Source organism: Mus caroli, chromosome 11 (genome assembly GCF_900094665.2).
Source record: "Mus caroli chromosome 11, CAROLI_EIJ_v1.1, whole genome shotgun sequence".
Taxonomy (NCBI): domain Eukaryota; kingdom Metazoa; phylum Chordata; class Mammalia; order Rodentia; family Muridae; genus Mus; species Mus caroli.
Window position 1 is genome coordinate 55,745,514 of NC_034580.1, and position 11,486 is coordinate 55,756,999.

General features: G+C 48.9%; 1 long non-coding RNA gene across 1 annotated transcript; it reads right to left on the minus strand.

The window, feature by feature from the left end:
- Nucleotides 1-374: 374 nt before the first annotated feature.
- LOC110305507 lies at nucleotides 375-11,370 on the minus strand. The gene is made up of 2 exons (XR_002379164.1): nucleotides 11,068-11,370; nucleotides 375-1,330 (listed from the first exon to the last, which is right to left on the minus strand). It is a non-coding gene; the product is annotated as an uncharacterized LOC110305507 (long non-coding RNA).
- Between the last annotated feature and the right edge of the window lie 116 nt (nucleotides 11,371-11,486).

An 11,486-nucleotide genomic window follows, 5' to 3' on the forward strand; every position in this document is an offset into this window, starting at 1 on the left:
GTGTATGTGTGGTGTGTAGTGTGGTATGTGTGTGTAGAGTGTGTGTTTGTGGTATGTGTGTGTGGTGTGTGTGTGTGTTTTGGGGCTGGAACCGAGGGTCTTATAAGCACTAACCAGGCTCTACTACTGAACCATATCTAGTCAGTTCCTGAGTGTCTCTGGCCCATGGTTGGCTGGAAACACAGATCTGGAATTTGTGTGCATAAAGGTTCACTGCAGGTTCAGGACTGAGGAAAACCTACCTCCTAATTTGTCTGTCATCTGCTGAGCTCTCCCTAGACACATGCAATGGAACTTTTAAAAAATCCCATTCCCTATAAATTCTTCCAGAATTTTATACCCATAAATACAAGTCTATATTTGTTCTTTCTTTCTTTATTAATTTTATTTTGAGACAGGGTCTCTCTGTGTAGCCCTGGAGGTGTAGTTCAGTTATAGAACACTTGCATGACAGTTCAAATCTCTAGTATTACAATATATAAATAAACAAATAAAATTTAAATACATTTAAAAATTATAACTAGAATATCTTTGTCTCAGCTGTAGGTTCTAGGTCACCTTCAAATTCTCAAACCTCTGAGTGACTATGTTGCTATTTTTTTCCCCTCTCTTTCCCAAGAATCCTCTCAGGAGAAGGTACTAGAAACAGCATTGAGTCAGCACTTCTCCTGCTCAGCTTCCTGTATGTTACCTGATCTGCTCCTCTTGCCTATCAGAGTCTGGGGCCATGAGATGCAGGTCATGGTCTGAGAGCCCCTGAGGACTTTGCACAGTGGACCTCCTTGGTGACAGTTGGGATGTGACCATCATGAGGCTGAGTCCAGAGTCTGACGCCTCAAACTGTGGACAATCAGGGACACCAGACCGCTGCCCTGTCCCACCTGTTCTGTGGCAAGAGCAGCATCAAAAGAACACGGAAGAGTCTGGGCCGGCAGGGTGTTGCTCAAATGAGGAGACATCTGGGGGTTGGACAAGAAGAGACACATGGTCCTGTGTGGCTGCCAGCCTTGCCTGGGGTTTGGTCTGTCAATATGGAGCTGGAACGCAAGCTTTGGCCATGGGCTCTCTGTGCTGTGCTTAAGTAGTGTCAATGACCATCAGAACATGGTCCACATGGTGGTGGCTGAAGGAGGGGCCAATGCCTTCCTGTACCTCAAACAGCAGTGAGGCTGTTGCTTTGCTACCCATGGGCATCTTCTCTGTTTGAATCCTTCATGCATTTTCATTGGCTCAATGCTTTCTTTGCTCTCTGGTCGCAGGAGTTTCTCACATATCCTGATACAGATCCCGCATTCAAAATGTTTTGCGAGGATTTTTTTTTCTCAGCTTGCTTTGAACATTAAACAAGGTCATTAGCACTTAGTAATGGGTGCTAGAATCACCGTCAATATTGCCACAATTAGTTCATTGCCCCATATAACACCGCGGTTAGGGACAGGAGCCCTCAGCTCAGAACTGCCAATAGCATCTACTCACCAGTTCTTCTTGGTACCTCCAAAACCTATCACTCAGATCCTAGACCTTGTTTGTTTGTTTGTTTGTTGTTTTTGTTTTTTTTTTTCGAGACAGGATTTCTCTGTATAGCCCTGGCTGTCCTGGAACTCACTCTGCAGACCAGGATGGCCTTGAACTCAGAAATCCTCCTGTCTCTGCTTCCCAAGTGCTGGGATTAAAGGCTTGCGCCACCACTGCCCAGCTTAAGCTAGAACTTTTTGAGGAAGTCTACAGCCTCTTGGAGAGCCTAGGGCCATGGTTGTTTCTGATATTTATTTATCAAAACCTGTCTGTCAGCTGGCCCAGGCTGATTGTTAAGAGTTGTTCAGGGAAGAGAAGGGAGGTTCTGGGATTTTGACCCTGCCCTGACTGAGACACACAGCCACAGTCTTCCCCAGCTCCCAGCCCATGCCCACAGCCTGCCTTTGCTGGGTGCCCGTGCACAGGTCTTCTCATCAGAGTCCTGTCTTGTCTCATTTCTGATTCCTATTTACTGGAAGAGACCACTGAGGCTCAAAGATGTGGCTATACAAAATCCTATAGAGGAGAGGTATGGGACTAAGAGCTGCTCCAGGAACTTGTACTAGTGGTACCATTCTCACTATCCTCCACTCTAGCCTAGCCACATGGGGACCTACTGTGGGTAAACACAACTGCTGAACACCTAGCCATCTCTACGCAGCAACCTCTTCCAGAATGGTCATGTATCAGGGAAGTTCTTGTCCTTGTGTGATTCTTCTGGTGGACAAACTAAAAAGTCTGAGGATTAGTGACCCAGAGCTTGACTACTAGGTCCGATGGGACCGTTCATGTAAAGCCCAGAGGTTCAGAGGCCCCAGTTATTCTGTGGGTACATCACAGCAGTCTGCAGAGTCCCACTTTACCTATGTCTCCTTTCCCTCCCTCTTCCCATTCATCCTGGGCCTCCATTTTTGCTCCCATCATCCTTTGGAGTGCTACATGCTGTCCTCCCCTCTCGAAGCTGCCATCACCCTTATCTATCCAAATTTCTTGGGAGAAACAGGAGGCCCTGTTGGATGCTTGTGCGTGCAGGACCCGTTTGGCCCCTTCTGTCTTTATTCAGATAGATGCAAAGGAGATTTCCCCAAGCAGTCCCTTCTACTGCCTTCTTCAGATGCACTCAGATTCCAGAGGAGGGATTGTCTGCACACGGGCAGTCACTATCAAGGCAAATTATTGGAGCCACCCAGATGCTGGCTAAATGCACCACAGAAAGCCATCCATTAAAATAATAATGGCGGGACTCCTGCGGTTCTTCCTGCCTAGTTGCTGGACACTCAGCTGATGGGTCAATCCCAGTGGTACTTTGGACCTTGGGGGACAGAATAGGCCCACTCTGTCTACTAGCTGTTTTCGTTTGTTTACTTTGAGGCAGGGTCTCTCTATGTAGACCAGGCTGGCCTCGAACTCAAACTCACAGAGGTCTGCCTGCCTCTGTCTTTTGAATGCTGGGATTAAAAGTGTACACAACCATGCCTGGCTTCTACTAACTGGTTTTTGTTACTAAATGTAGGCTGTTTTGTACCAGGAAAGGGCATAAGCTGGGCAGTGACTTGAGAAATTCTCGGTTCTCATCATTATTCCTTAACCAGCAAACACCTGTAGCCTGCCAGAGACTGAAGCTGATGGGGGCGGCACTAATTTAGAACTTGGCTTGTGTCAAGCCCTAGCCTACAGTTCACCCTGCACAATGAAGTGGAGGTAACACTGGAATCTGGAAACATTTGCTTTGATCCCATGTCCTGCCTCCATACACAGCAGATACCACTTGAGTCTGGGGTCTAGAGTCACTACACGGTATTGAGTCCCTTTTGGATCCATCCTTCCACTGAAGATCTTGGGTTGGTGATCCAGGAAGACCACATGAAAGGGATAGGATTTATGCTGTATAGAACAGGCAGACTTAAAGAATCCATATTTCACTTATTTAGGTTAAAACGCTATTAACATTAGTTATATTAATCCATTTTTTGATATTTAAATCCTAAATACTTAAAATATCCTGAAAATATTACATACTTCCTACAGAAATATTTAATGGAAAAACTCTTCTTTCTCTTTCTCTTTCTTTCTTTCTTTCTTTCTTTCTTTCTTTCTTTCTTTCTTTCCTTCTTTCCTTCCTTCCTTCCTTCCTTTCTTCTTTTTTTGGTTTTTAGAGATAGGGTTTCTCTGTATATTCCTGGCTGTCCTGGAACTCACTCTGTATGTAGTCCAGGCTGGCCTCAAAGTCAGAGACCCACCTGCATCTGCTGGGATTAAAGGACTGTACCACCAATATCTAGGAATTACCAGGGCTGGTGCTACAGCTGGCTGGGGCTTAATAGTGAGTCCTTGTCTTTAAAGAAAAAGAAAGAAAAAAAAGGTAGAACAGTATTAAAGAAGATACCCAATGCTGACCTCTGGCCTCCACATATGTGTACACATGCATGCAAGTGCACACACAACTGTCATGGCTGAGCAACGGCTCTTTCCTGTTTCTACCAGGCAGCCCCACCTGCCATAGCCTGTGGTAACCTCTCCTCTGGCTTCGGTGGAGGAGAGACTGGTTGGTGAAGGGGAGTGTCTGACTATCCACCCAAGGACTCCTGCTAGCTCGGCTCCCTCCCAGCCTCTGTAGGACTCCTCCCTGTTATCACAGTGGCTCTTCTGCTGCTCTGGAACTAGCCCCTCCCTTGAGGTGTGGCTCTGCCCAGAGGGGTAGGCACATCATTTGTTCCTAAGGCCAGCCAGTTCTTAGCTCTCAAATCCCTCAGTACTACAAATAAACTCAGACCCAGGACGGTGTAAATCTTGAGGGCTAGGCGGACACTGCTCTCAGGGTACCCAAGGCCTGACAAATGTACTCAACTGGCAAAGCTCTCAACCCATCCAAGCCCTGGGTCCCAGGAGAGGAAATTTACTTGTTGAGGGTCTCTCACCAGCTCCCTATCTAGACGAATTCTCTCAGACCCATATGCAGCCGAAGGCCAAGTGTGCAAACACATCTCTTCCCCAACTCAAGGAAGGGCAACTCCACACCGGAAAAACAGTGTGGGTGCACAGGGTGTTGCCTGAGACCTGGGTTCCAGGCAAGAGAGGCCCAGGGCTGGTGCACTGGGCAAACAGACAGAGGTGTCAAGGCTTCCTCTTTGCACAGGCAATGGGAGATGCTCAGAGAAACCCTAGCATTTGATACCACATCTCCTTTACTGTTTGCCTGGGTGGGGAGGTAGGTACTCACTCCCAAGAACAGATCTGTGACTTGGCCTGGGGGTATGGCTAGCTTGCTCTCTGGTCTGATATCCTTGTGGGAGCTCACAAACCTCCAAGGCCTGGCCATAAAGGTCTATTCCTTGTCATTTAGACCCAAGGCCATGCTCTCAGGTAAAGTTAAGGGGTGTAACCCTTAGGCCAGCTCCTTCTGCCTGCCTGGCCCAGATTCCTCTCAGCAGTATGCTGCCCCGGAGAAACTGGGTACAAGGGATAGGCTGTCTCCTAGCCTACCTTGGTACTGGGATGCAGCCAGTGCTATGCGTGGGATAGCTACCTGTCTGGAAGTATGACTAAGTGGGTACCAGTGGTCACAGTGGCTCAAGGTACAAAGGCCAAAGTAGTGATGGTATCTTCACCCATATAGCTCTGCTGAGAAGCCCGTGGCTCTTCGGTGAGCCCTTAGTTCGTGGGTGGGGTTTAAGAGTGACCCTAGATTCTAATTTGTTGTGTTTTTTTTTAAATTTACTCTTTAGCCTCCCTTTCTTCCACTCCTTTCTTCCTCTACATTTGCCCCGAGTCTTATGCACAGTGGCCTTCTCATTGTCCCCTGCAGTACCTTTTTTATTTTTATTAAAGCATGGCAGGCACATGGTGCTAGATGTCAGAAGGCAGTATACCAGCACCACAGTAACCATCAGCCATGGGCTCCCCAGCCTGCTCTCTGCAGAGACAGAGTCCGAATCTATCACCAGCAGGCTTCTTCCGTGAGAGGTAAGCAAGGAGCCAAACTGATCAAGTTCTTACCCTGGAACTCTCCCTTCCTTCCCTTCCCGTGTACACACGGCTTCTGTTCTCCTTCCGTCTTTGTACATTTTAGACAACATGCCATGGCTTCCCACCACGGAAGGCAAAGACTCAGCTGTGTTACAAGGAGGTCCACATATCTGACTTCCTGCAAGTTAGACAGACCCCTGCGCTCCCTGGGCGCTGTAAGCACTGTTAAGACATTAAAATTGTGCTGGGTGGTGGTGGCGCACGCCTTTAATCCCAGCACTCGGGAGGCAGAGGCAGGCAGATTTCTGAGTTCGAGGCCAGCCTGGTCTACAAAGTGAGTTCCAGGACAGTCAGGGCTACACAGAGAAACCCTGTCTCAGAAAAAACAAAACAAACCAAACAAACAAACAAGACATTAAAATTGCTTCTTAATGTTAATATACTCAAGGCTAGGTTTGCTACAGCTAGCTTTTATGTCAACTTGACACAAGCCAGAGTCACCTGAGAGAGAACTTCAATTAAGGAAATGCCCCCAGAAAATCAGGCTGCAGGCAGTTAAGCCCATAGGGCATTTTTTTTTTTTTTGGATTGATGGAGAAGGGCCAGCCCACTGTGGGTGGTGCCATCCCTGGCCTGGGTTCTAGATGAAAGCAGGCTGCCAGTAAGCTGCACTGATCCACTGTTTCTGCAACAGCTCCTCCCTCCAGGTTCCTGCCCTGAACAGTGATGTGGAAGTGTAAGCAAAATAAATGCTTTCGTTTCTAACTTGGTTTTGGTCATGATATTTTATCACAGCAATCGTAACCCTACCTAAGACAAGATTATAAGTGTTTTTTTCCCCCCTGATGTTCACTTCTACAAATGAGTAAAGTAACTGGGGTGGGCACTAAGGCTAAGTAGCTGCAGTTGGATTCACCCTTGCTGCTTTGAGTGAAAGGACAGTCAGTCTAACAGTCAACCAGACTACCCTGTGCTAGCACCAGTTATCTTGGATACTCCACAGACACTCAGAACAAGTTATGAAAAAGGCATGGCTGACCACCTTGGTTCTTGAAGATCCACCAGGGATGTTTGAGACAGTTTGTACCAGCCCCCACCCTCCTTTCTTTTTGAGAGAGGGTCCCTAGCTCAGGAAAGCCTCAAACTTCCTATGCAGAGGAATATACCCTTTAATTTCTGATCTCCCTGGCCTCCACCTCCCAAGTGCCGGGAGTACAGGTATGTGGCTCAATACCGGGTGCTGGGAATTGAATCCGGGGCTTTCTGCACGACAGATAAACATTCTGCTGAAGTACAACTTGACCCTTGTACCAGACTCTGTTAGCTTAAGTCTCCCTTGCTGAGCGCCATGTGACCGTGCAACTATTATCATTCTGTCCAGAAGGGGCGCAATCTCCCCAGTGATCTAGCTGAAGGACTGCTGAGGCTGCTGCTAAGGGAAAAGTCTGTGATTGGTCCAAACAAACGGCTCTGATTGGCTCAACTACCTACAGGCTGCTCAGGCTCTCTAGACAGTCTTCTGTGCTATTCATCACTCCTGGTATTACAATAGGACCCAGTAAAAGTTTCCCTCAGGTGTTCTCTCAGCCCCTGCTTTCAGTATTGTGGGCTGAGCTGGCGACACTTAAAGAAATAAGCGGAGACAGCAGCAAATGGTGACTGTATTAGAGACGGCGGCGGGAGAAGAGAGGCAGCAAGAGGCAGCGGAACAGCAGTGGCGGTGACAGTTGAGCAGGTGGCAAGCTAAGCTGTGAAGGCAATAAGGCAGCTATCATCCCGAAAAAAGCAGTGGTAGTCCTGATGATGGTCCCAGTGGCCCTATGAGAAGGCCTGCTAGGTGTTCTGTTTTCCCCCTCGCAAGGTGCCAAAACTTCCCGGCAGCGGCTAAGTTGTGGAAGGAGTCAGGCAACTTGGGAGTGACTGAGAGGGAGCAGAAGCAATGATGCTGTGGATGGGGCGCAGGGGTGGGGTGGGGGGGTGCGGGGGGGGGGCGAAGCCCTGTCCAAGCACTAGTTCAGCTAAAGCATGAGGATCAAGAATTCAAGGCTAGCCTGGCCTACATCTTAGGATCCTATCTCCCAACACACCACACACACACACACACACACACACACACACACAGAGGCACGCACATGTGGCAGAGACAAATGATTGGCTCAAGGACTCTCTGTTGCTTTGTGGCTTAGGTTGGAAGACAGCCCTGTGCAGATGGATCTGGAACTGCCCCCATGGTATAGTTAATGCAGAGGTAATGCACATCTGCCTCTCTTCTTGGATCTGTGACCATGGGCAAGTTGCTGGTCTCTGTTCTTCACTGCCTCTCACCAAATCCTGGCAATAAGAACAGCCTTGTATTTCTGGATTCCGAACAACAGGATACGAACTCTGGTAAAAAGCCCTACCTGATATTTTGAGCCATCTTCAAACATTTGGGTTAGAATCTGGCCTGCTTCTTCCCTGACATGAGACCCAAGGAAGATGCTTGTGTCTTGGTTTCCTCATCTGGAAGAAGAATTTCCAACTATGTCAGTGTCACCGAGGTGTGAACTTGTGAGACCCAGCAGGAAACAGGTGACAATAATTGCTTGTGTTATGTGTCCCATACAGGAAGGACCATGTTGGACACCTCTTAGCCTGGAAATATTTCCCACTGTGTCCAGAGAGCTCTACACATCCCTGTAAGGACCTGGGTAGTCCAGATCCAAGGGTAAAGAGCTATTGTCTTTCTAGAAAGCCATGGAAGAAACTCAGAGAAAACTGTGTGGCTCAGAAGANAANTGNNATNCATTTTAATGAGAGCAGGGGCAGAAAAAGGCAGGTGAAGGCTCCATGATCTGTCAGACTGGAGTTTGAAGAACAACCCTGTCACTGCAGTGGTCGTGTGTCTCCATCCTCTGCTTGCTTCTCTTTCTTCCTTTCTTCCTTCCTTTCTTTCTTCCTTCCTTCCTTCCTTCCTTTCTTTCTTTCTTTCTTTCTTTCTTTCTTTCTTTCTTTCTTTCTTTCTTTCTTTCTTTCTTTCTTTCTTTCTTTCTTTCTTTCTTTCTCTCTTTCCTTTCTTTCTTTCCCCAGACTGGCCTTGAACTCTTGGAGCTTTGCCTGCCTCTGCCTCCCAAGTGCTGGGATTAAAAGTGTGTGCCACCACCGCCTGGCAGTCCTTTGCTTTCTATTCTGCTCTTTGTCCATGAAAATGCACACCTCCTTGGGAGGTGTATGTTCCAAGTGTTCAGTGAGTGCCTACTGTGCACTGTGGAAGCCAGGAGCCAAGTGTGGTGCTGCTCTCTACAGCCTGCCTCGGAAGGAGTCTGCATGAAGGACCAACACACAGTAGGTAGGGCTGTGAAAATGGCATGTGCTGTTGTACAGGTAGTGTCATGTCACACGTATGAATTATCATGTGATATTTCAAAATGGTGGCCATTTAAATACAGAAGGTTAAAAAATATATACCTAAGAGGTAAGTATCCCTTGTGTTTCTTCATATGGCAGAGGAAGGAGGGTGGGAAGGACATTCCTGGCTGAGGGGACAGCCTTTGAAAAGATAGGATCAAGAAGGAAAGCTTGGTTTTGAAGTGTCTGGATATGTCAACAGGGCCAGAGGGTTGGAAATTCCTACCTAGAGAACCAGGAAAGATCTGAGCTGGGCCTAGCTCGGCTTTCAGAAAACTCTCTTTGCAGCAACTAGCACAGAAGTGAGAAAGCTGGGCAGCAGGCAGAGCACAGAGGGTATTGTTTGATCCTGAGTGGGGCACCCACAGAGCACAGCCACACTAGGGCTGGTCACAAGAAGGCACACACTCCAGGTCAGCAAGCCTTGGGAGGTTCTGCAGATGGCAGGACGCTGCACACTCAACCGAGCTGTGCATGACCACTGTGCCTGTCAACAGCCCTGCCCCTGGGCAGCCATGCTAAATGCATACAAACCCTGTGCATCTCGTGGGAATTCATGTGTGCTTGGGGTGTATGATAAGTGCATGCGGAGGAGACTCTAACAGCATCTGGAAGGGGCTACATCTGAGGGAGCCTCTCATTTCTGACCATACCAGTGGTGACACAATTGGTTTGGGGGCTTTTGCTTCTTCTCTTGGAGATTCTATCCTTTCTCTTGCTTCTTTAAATCTCTGCTTCTGTGGCACCTTTAAGGGAGGCTTTTCCTGACTGCCCTCACTAAAATCACACTCCCACGTCTAGACACACCTTCTCTCGTCCCCTTTTTTCCACAGCATTTGTCAACCTGAGACACCCTATCATTTCACTTGGGCCAGAAGTCCATTCCTTTCTGAGAGCAGCATTGTGTCTGTTTTGTTTGTCGTTGATCCCACAATGCTACATCCACAGTGTGTGCTCAACGAGTGAGTTGCTCCCCACACCCCAGGTTTGGATCACCCGCTTTCTTCAACTCACAGTCACATGCTAACACAGGCTGAACCCTTCCCATCCCCAAACCACAGTTTTCCTTAGAGGGGTCTGCTCTCCCGGGAGTCAGAGTAAGACATGGCCTGCTGCGATCTGAGTCTAATGCTCTGGCCAGTTTCTGAGTGGTCATGTACTTCCCTCAGCTAACTGTGGTACTTAGGGACAGGAGGGTAACAGATGCTGTTGGCAGAGGTGGCCAGAGAGAAAAAGTCTTCCAACATGCCCCTCATTCCAGCAGCTGACTGGCTTACACTTGCAGCCTAGCCTGGCTTCCTGAGCAGGTTTCCACTCCCTGTCCGGGCCTTTCTGTTTCTTCCAAGGATGGTCTCTTACCTCTCTTTCTGACTACTAGTCCAGGAAGGTCACCTTCTTTGACCCCACCCAGGTGAGGCAGGGCCTCTTCTTAGGACTCTTGTATCTATTTATAGCACCCCACATGGAGTCTGTGATCCCTGGGCTGTTTGTCAAGTTCTCTGACTAACCCATTAAACTCCTCCTGTTTGAGGGCCTTGTCTGAGTCACCCTGGTGCCCGAGAGCCTGGCACGGGACTAGTCACTTTACCCATGTCTGTGGCATGCTTTTCCTACTTCCTCTGTTCATTCCTTAAATATTTCTTAGGCACCTACTATGTGCATGGCTCTGGGCTAAGCCTTGGGATTCAGCAGGGGATGAGACATTCAGGATTCCTAATGGGGAGGGGCACGTGGCACGGGAGGAGGGCTGCGGTAGAAATCAAATATGCAAGCCAGGCATTCGGGGCTTGAGTGTTGGCCAGAGAGCTAAGACTTACTCCAGCTCCGACTGACTCCTTGACCTTGTGCTTCTTGCCCTCACTAAACCTGACTTTCCAACCGACCCCAGAGATTCCTGGTTAGTGTGAGGACAGAGGCTCAGCGACCGACGGCCGAGATGGATCCCCAGTCAAGGCTGGCAAAAGGTATTTCAGTGTTTGGAATGACATTTTGTTTAATCGGAGACTACCCCACAGCCCCGAGAGTGGAGCTGCTATAATGTTACAACCAAACAGTTACTTTGTCACTAGGCAAAGGTTAGCCACTGAATTCCCCGCTCCCTAGGTGCTGGCGTGCCAGGTGCTCATAGACGCTGGACTTAAACGCGTGCTCATTCAGCAAGGCGCAGTAAACTCTTTCCCACAGTCGGTGAACACTCACCTGGCACGCGCCCGCCGTGGGATCGCTCTTTTCCTGCTGCCCTAGGAGGCAAGCCGGTGGTCGCCGCTCTCTTCAGGGGAGCACATGGACGCTCATCCTCGGTATGGCTCAGCCATTTAGGAGTCTAGTCTCACTCAGGGAACACTTTTAACCCCACGGAGCACATCGGCCCGGCCCGGCCACCCTAGAGATCTTGGGATTTTCCAGATTGCGACCCGCACACGCTGCGCCATAGGGGGGCACAGGCTGGGGCACCCAGGACCACGCTAGCACAATCCCCCCAAGTGGGTAGGGCTGTCATCTTGATGGCAAGAGGGCGGAGCCGAGCTGTTCTAAGTGGAAAGCTGGGTTGGATTCCGGCTCTTGGAGGGTGGGGTTTGTGCGTGACAGTCAGGGCGGCGTCTGATAGGTTGGGGCCT